The 8,220-nt window shown below is 44.7% G+C and overlaps 1 protein-coding gene across 3 annotated transcripts in view; it reads right to left on the bottom strand.

The window, feature by feature from the left end:
• Positions 1–6,571, bottom strand: part of LOC106569603 (rho guanine nucleotide exchange factor 18) — a 38,144-nt gene extending 31,573 nt beyond the window's left edge. For all 3 annotated transcript variants that reach the window (XM_014141128.3, XM_014141130.3, XM_014141127.3), the window contains exon 1: positions 6,351–6,571. The gene's annotated coding sequence lies outside the window, so the exon portion shown is untranslated. The remainder of the gene's footprint in view (positions 1–6,350) is intronic.
• Positions 6,572–8,220: the final 1,649 nt, after the last annotated feature.

Genomic DNA, 8,220 nt, shown 5'->3' on the forward strand with positions numbered 1-8,220 from the left:
TCTCTCTCTCGTCTCCATCTCGCTCTCTTACTGTCTCCATCTCTCTCTCTATCACACCGTCTCCATCTCTCAATCTCTCTCTCTCTCACTGTCTCCATCTCTCTCTCTCGCCATCTCTCTCTCTCACACTGTCTCCATCTCTCTCTCACACACACTGTCTCCATCTCTCTCTCACACACACTGTCTCCATCTCTCTCGCTGTCTCCATCTCTCTCGCTGGCTCCATCTCTCTCGCTGGCTCCATCTCTCTCGCTGGCTCCATCTCTCTCACTGGCTCCATCTCTCTCACTGGCTCCATCTCTCTCGCTCTCTCACTGTCTCCATCTCTCACTGTCTCCATCTCGCTCTCTCCATCTCTCACTGTCTCCATCTCGCTCACTGTCTCCATGTCGTTCTCTCTCTCACTGTCTCCATCTCGCTCTCTCTCTCCATCTCGATCTCTCACTGTTTCCATCTCACTCTCTCACTGTCTCTCTCTAGCACTCAATTCAATTCCAATTCAAAGGGATTTATTGGCATGGGAAACATATGTTTACATTGCCAAAGCAAACGGAATAGACAATAAACAAAAGGGAAATAAACAATCAGTAAACATTACACTCACAAAAGTTTTTTAAGAATATAGACATTTCAAATGTTATTGGTTATGTACAGTGTTGTAACAATGTGCAAATAGTTGAAGTATGAAATGGGAAACAAATAAACAATGTTGTTTGTGTTCCACTGGTTGCCCTTTTCTGGCAACGGGCCATAAATGCTGCTGTGATGGCACACTGCTGTATTTCACCAAACAGATACGGAAGTTAATCAATGCTTGATTTGTTTTCAAATTCTTTGTGGGTCTGTGTAATCTGTGGGAAACATGTCTCTCTAATGTGGTCATACATTTGGCAGGAGGTTAGGAAGTGCAGCTCAGTTTCCACCTCATTTTGTGGGCAGTTTACACATAGCCTGTCTTCTCTTGAGAGCCAGGTCTGCCTATGACGGCCTCCCTCAATAGCAAGGCTATGCTCGCTAAGTCTGTACATCAGTGGCGGTCGGTGCCATTTAAAATGAGAGAGGACGATTTCTATTACAGCATATTGGATGACTGTCATTCATATTCCATTCAACCAGCTCAATGTAACATCGAGATGTTTAGGCTATGACATGATACTCAAATTTTCCGTGCCCATTATGAGGTTGCTACAACCTAGCCTACAGTATGAATGAAAGTTTACAGCGCAGGTGCACAGGTCGAGATAATTGTTTTGCAATAAAGTTGACAGACAGTGACACATTCAGTACCGCCTTGCACAAACTCGCCTTCATCTAGCTGATGTAGGGTGTAATCATTAGTCCAACAGTTGCAAACGAGAGTTTCTATTGCAAAAATTCTGTTCTAGAATTTAGTTCCATTTGCTTCCGTATAAGAAACGTTTTTCAATAGAATCGGCGGAATGAATACACCCCTGGTCACACGCAAACACAGTTCACTTTCATAGCAGCCACATACAAACAGCACGATCACATTGATGGTTGGAAAATTCCTTCTCACATCTACGCAACCTCCTCCTCTCACCTTTTCCCTTTGTTTGTGGACTTCAGTGCATAACACATCAGCTGTCTGTGACCAGGCGAAAATAGCTTTCCAAGCCAAAGCTTCATATCATAATACTACACACTTCGTTGTCACCATATTAGCTAACATCAAGTCAACATAGCTACTAGAACGCGTTAGTAAACCCGCTACAATCATGCAGTACAGTGTACAGTCAGCAAGCAGTTTATCAGTTACACCGGCAGGCCCCGGTGACAATAAATTAATAAAACCAAAAGGTTACCTTGACTTGTAAGAGTTCCAGTGTTGGATAACCAAAGCCAACTAGTTAACATAGCATTCCTCTCTGTTTGAGTAGGCTAAACTAGCAAGCTGCATTAGCAAGCTAAGTGAAAAGAAATCTGAAATCCGTCTCGCTTCAAACCTGTTCAATTATGGTCTTTCCCTCTCTTTGAGTCAACTACTCGCCACATTTTATACACTGCAGGGCTAGCTAGCTGTAGCGTATGCTTTCAGTACCAGATTTATTCTCTGATCCTTCGATTGGGTGGACAAGATGTCAGTTCATGCTGCAAGAGCTCTGCTATGCGGATGACACACAGCTGTACATTTCAATGAAACATGATGAAGCCTCAAAATTGCCCTCGCTGGAAGCCTGTGTTTCAGACATTAGAAAGTTTGCAGCCATCCACTTCCTTCTTTTAAACTCAAGACAAAACAGAGATGCTTGTTCTAGGTCCCAAGAAACAAAGAGATCTTCTGTTGAATCTGACAATTAATCTGGTTGGTTGTACAGTCGTCTCAAATAAAACTGTGAAGGACCTCGGCGTTACTCTGGACCCTGGATCTCTCTTTGACGAACATATCAAGATTGTTTCAAGGACAGCTTTTTCCCATCTGCGTAACATTGCAAAGATCAGAAATTTTCTGTCCAAAATTGATGCAGAAAAATGTATCCATGCTTTTGTTATTTCTAGGTTAGACTACTGCAATGCTCTACTTTCTGGCTACCCAGATAAAGCACTAAATAAACTTCAGTTAGTGCTAAATACGGCTGCTAGAATCCTGTCTAGAACCAAACAATTTGATCATATTACTCCAGTGCTAGCCTCTCTACACTGGCTTCCTGTTAAGGCAAGGGCTGATTCAAGGTTTTACTGCTAACCTACAAAGCATTACATGGGCTTGCTCCTAGCGATCTTTCCGATTTGGTCCTGCTGTACATATCTACACGTACGCTACGGTCACAAGACGCAGGCCTCCTAATTGTCCCTAGAATTTCTAAGCAAACAGCTGGAGGCAGGGCTTTCTCCTATAGAGCTCCATTTTTATGGAATGGTCTGCCTACCCATGTGAGAGACGCAGACTCGGTCTCAACCTTTAAGTCTTTATTGAAGACTCATCTCTTCAGTAGGTCCTATGATTGAGTGTAGTCTGGCCCAGGAGTGTGAAGGTGAACAGAAAGGCACTGGAGCAACGAACGGCCCTTGCTGCCTCTGCCTAGCCGGTTCCCCTCTCTCCACTGGGATTCTCTGCCTCTAACCCTATTACAGGGGCCAGATCACTGGCTTACTGGTGCTCTTCCATGCAGTCCCTAGGAGGGGTGCGTCACTTGAGTGGGTTGAGTCACTGACGTGGTCTTCCTGTCTGGGTTGGCGCCCCCCTTTGGGTTGTGCCGTGGCGGAGATCGCTGTGGGCTATACTCGGCCTTGTCTCAGGATGGTATGTTGGTGTTTGAAGTTATCCCTCTAGTGGTGTGGGGGCTGTGCTTTGGCAAAGTGGGTGGGGTTATATCCTGCCTGTTTGGCCCTGTCCGGGGGTATCATCGGATGGGGCCACAGTGTCTCCTGACCCCTCCTGTCTCAGCCTCCAGTATTTATGCTGCAGTAGTTTATGTGTCAGGGGGCCAGGGTCAGTCTGTTATATCTGGAGTATTTCTCCTGTCTTATCCGGTGTCCTGTGTAAATTTAAGTATGCTCTCTCTAATTCTTTCTTTCTCTTTCTTTCTTTCTCTCTCTCGGAGGACCTGAGCCCTAGGACCATGCCTCAGGACTACCTGGCATGATGACTCCTTGTTGTCCCCAGTCCAGCTGTTCACTGTGATTACTATTATTTGACCATGCTGGTCATTTATGAACATTTGAACATCTTGGCCATGTTCTGTTATTATCTCCACCCGGCACAGCCAGAAGAGGACTGGCCACCCCTCATAGCCTGGTTCCTCTCTAGGTTTCTTCCTAGGTTTTGGCCTTTCTAGGGAGTTTTTCCTAGCCACCGTGCTTCTACACCTGCATTGCTTGCTGTTTGGGGTTTTAGGCTGGGTTTCTGTACAGCACTTTGATATATCAGCTGATGTAAGAAGGGCTATATATAAATACATTTGATTTGATAGGCTGGAGGACATTCTCCGGAAGTTGTCAGAATTACTGTGTAAGTCTATGGAAGGGGGTGAGAACCATGAGCCTCCTAGGTTTTGTATTGAAGTCAATGTACTCAGAGGAGGACAGAAGTTAGCTGTCCTCCAGCTACACCATGGTGCTACCCTAGAGTGTTGTTGAGGCTACTGTAGACCTTCGTTGCAGTGTGTTAATCAATTAGTTGGTGACGTGAATATATATATATATACATACATACATATATATATATATATACATATATATATACATACCACATATATATATATATATATACATACATACACATATATATATACACATATATATATACATACATACACATATATATATATATATTGTTTTATCTAAAAAGGATAACATTTGTAATGTTCACAGTTAAATTTTTCTGAAATTAACTGAGGATGGTCCTCCCCTTCCTCCTCTGAGGAGTCTCCAATGCTGTACATAGTCAAGGATTTTGTTAATTTAGGTTCAGTCACAGTGGTCAGGTATTCTGCCACTGTGTACTCTCTGTTTAGGTCCAGATAGCATTCCAATTTGCTCAATCTTTTTCTTTCTCATAATTTGTTTGGGTCTCATATGTGTTTCTATCCTGGGCCTCTGTGGGGTTTGTTTGTGAACAGAGCCCCAGAACCAGCTGGCTTAGAGGACACTTCAGTAGGTTCACATCTCTGTAGGTGAGGGCTTTGTGGTGGAATGTGTTGGCATTTAACAGCTCTTTCTGTATGTTGATAACTAGTGGCTATAGTCCTCATTCTGGTCTGCATTGTTTGGGGTTTTGCATTGTACACAAAGTATATTTCTGCATGTCTCTCTCTCTTTGTATTATTTATTTTATTTAACCTTTATTTAACTAGGCAAGTCAGTTAAGAACAAACTCTTATTTTCAATGACGGCCTACCGCCGGATGACGCTGGGCCAATTGTGTGCCACCCCTATGGGGACTCCCGATCACGGCCGGTTGTGATACAGCCCGGGATCGAACCAGGGTCTGTAGTGACACCTCTAGAACAAGAGATGCAGTGCCTTCGATCGCTGCGCCACTCTCCCCTGGCCTCTCCCTTGGCCTCTCCCTCTCCCTTGGCCTCTCCCTCCCCCTTGGCCTCTCCCTCCCCCTTGGCCTCTCCCTTGGCCTCTCCCTCCCCCTTGGCCTCTCCCTCCCCCTTGGCCTCTCCCTCCCCCTTGGCCTCTCTCTGTGTGTGTGGACTGTGGCAGCGAATCCTCATGGCGAGAGTGTAAATCCTCAGGCTGGGGAAAAATGATGTGGGTGAATGATCTGAGTGGCCCAGCCCAGCTATCTGGGCCTAATTATAATCATGTGACCTGCTCCCATCAGGGGTTCTGTAGGGACAGACTGGAAAATACAAAAAACAGCCTCCCTGATGGCTGGCCTGGCCAGAGTTCTTTTACACACACACACACACACACACACACACACACACACACACACACACACACACACACACACACACACTCTGAGAGGTGTCAGGTCTCCTAGCAAGGTCCACAATGATCATGAGACAGGACAGGCCATAATCCATGGAAACAGAGAATATATGGAATGTTACTGTGTTCTTGGAGAGAACACATTGACCTTGGGGCTCCTGAGTGGCGCAGCGGTCCAAGGCACTGCATCTCAGTGCTAGAGGCGTCACTACAGAACCTGGTTCGAATCCAGGCAGTATCACAACCGGCCGTGATTGGGAGTCCCATAGGGCGGGGCACAACTGGCCCAGCGTCGTCCGGGTTTGGCCGGGGGTAGGCCGTCATTTTAAATAAGAATCTGTTCTTAACTGACTTGCCTAGTTAAATAAAGGTTAAATGCATACAAATAATTATAGGAGAGGAACAATCCACAATGATCTGTCTTTCTAACGTCATGTCCTGTCCTGTATTCAACACAGAGGCAGGATGCAGCAGTGACTGAACAGGTGTAGAACCTCTTCACCTAGTAACAGGAAATAGGAGTGTAAACGGCAGGTGTTATGCTCAGTAGAGTATGTAGAGAGGTAGGTGTATGTTTACATCTAAGCTTTGATGTCTTGGAGAGACAACCATATATAAAGTCTCAAATTGCAGTAAAGTTTGATTGTTGCATTCAAGTTTGACATTTGTTTGTACAACGTATATGCCTGTAAAGCATTTAATCACAGTTAGCAAAATACATGTGGAATTTTCGGAAAGTTAATTAAAGTTACAATTATAGCCATTATATGCTTCACATTTTATAACGTTTTTGTAGCACCTAGCTAACCGAACAACAATGTAATTTGGCAGTTTCACATACTGTAAACTATGTAACCTGACCGGAGTAAATCAACAATAAATATGTCCTTTCCCTGTGAAAGATAAACGACAAAAATACGGCATCAAACCGCTCGATCAATTCTTACCCCATTCTCGATCAACTCGAGCCCAACGCGAGCGGTGGTAAAAAAAAAAATGTAAAAGTTTACTTTGAGTCTTCTGCTAAGTAGTTCCAGTGGAAAGTGATACAATTGTATTGGCTACATAAGTTTTACTGTTGAAAGTAACGCTTCCTATGCGACAAGTGATCAAACAACAAAAATGAAGCAATGAAAATTCCCGTCCAGCGTTGGAGCAAGGGGTGTAATCATTAGTCCAAACAGTTTTGCAACTAAGACGAGAGTTTCTATTGAGTAAATTCAGCTAGGTCCCTCCCCGTTTCGTTCCGTTTGCTTCCGTTTAAGAAACGTTTTGCAACACAATCGGCGTAATGAATAAGCCCCAGTATCAGTCCTTCTCTAAGCATTCTGGGAGACGTTGTTCGTTTAATTTCATGAACACAACACATTCCACAAATTAATTCTGCTAGACCTGTTACAGACACCCATTTCGCTTTAGATTTTTTTTTTTACATTAATGTAGATAGGCATTGTTATTTTATATATATATATATATATATATATATATATTTACACAGTACCAGTCAAAAGTTTGGACACACCTATGAAATAATAATGTAGTAATATATACTGCTCCAAAAAATAAAGGGAACACTAAAATGACACATCCTAGATCTGAATGAATGAAATAATGTTATTAAATACTTTTTTCTTTACATAGTTGAATGTGCTGACAACAAAATCACACAAAAATAATCAATGGAAATCCAATTGATCAACCCATGGAGGTCTGGATTTGGAGTCACACTCAAAATTAAAGTGGAAAACCACACTACAGGCTGATCCAACTTTGATGTAATGTCCTTAAAACAAGTCAAAATTAGGCTCAGTAGTGTGTGTGACCTCCACGTGCCTGTATGACCTCCCTACAACGCCTGGGCATGCTCCTGATGAGGTGGCGGATGGTCTCCTGAGGGATCTCCTCCCAGACCTGGACTAAAGCATCCGCCAACTCCTGGACAGTCTGTGGTGCAACGTGGCGTTGGCGTTGGTGGATGGAGCGAGACATGATGTCCCAGATGTGCTCAATTGGATTCAGTCCATAGCATCAATGCCTTCCTCTTGCAGGAACTGCTGACACACTCCAGCCACATGAGGTCTAGCATTGTCTTGCATTAGGAGGAATCCAGGGCCAACCGCACCAGCATATGGTCTCACAAGGGGTCTGAGGATCTCATCTCGGTACCTAATGGCAGTCAGGCTACCTCTGGCGAGCACATGGAGGGCTGTGCGGCCCCCAAAGAAATGCCACCCCACACCATGACTGACCCACCGCCAAATCGGTCATGCTGGAGGATGTTGCAGGCAGCAGAACGTTCTCCACGGCGTCTCCAGACTCTGTCACGTCTGTCACATTTGCTCAGTGTGAACCTGCTTTCATCTGTGAAGAGCACAGGGCGCCAGTGGCGAATTTGCCAATCGTGGTGTTCTCTGGCAAATGCCAAACGTCCTGCACGGTGTTGGGCTGTAAGCACAACCCCCACCTGTGGACGTCGGGCCCTCATACCACCCTCATGGAGTCTGTTTCTGACGGTTTGAGCAGACACATGCACATTTGTGGCCTGCTGGAGGTCATTTTGCAGGGCTCTGGCAGTGCTCCTCCTGCTCCTCCTTGCACAAAGGCGGAGGTAGCGGTCCTGCTGCTGGGTTGTTGCCCTCCTACGGCCTCCTCCACGTCTCCTGATGTACTGGCCTGTCTTTGTTTGAGCAGTATATTTTATACACTGCTCAAAAAAATAAAGGGAACACTTAAACAACACAATGTAACTCCATGTCAATCACACTTCTGTTAAATCAAACTGTCCACTTAGGAAGCAACACTGATTGACAATACATT

The sequence above is a fragment of the Salmo salar genome, chromosome 14 (genome assembly GCF_965601325.2).
Source record: "Salmo salar chromosome 14, fSalSal1, whole genome shotgun sequence".
Taxonomy (NCBI): domain Eukaryota; kingdom Metazoa; phylum Chordata; class Actinopteri; order Salmoniformes; family Salmonidae; genus Salmo; species Salmo salar.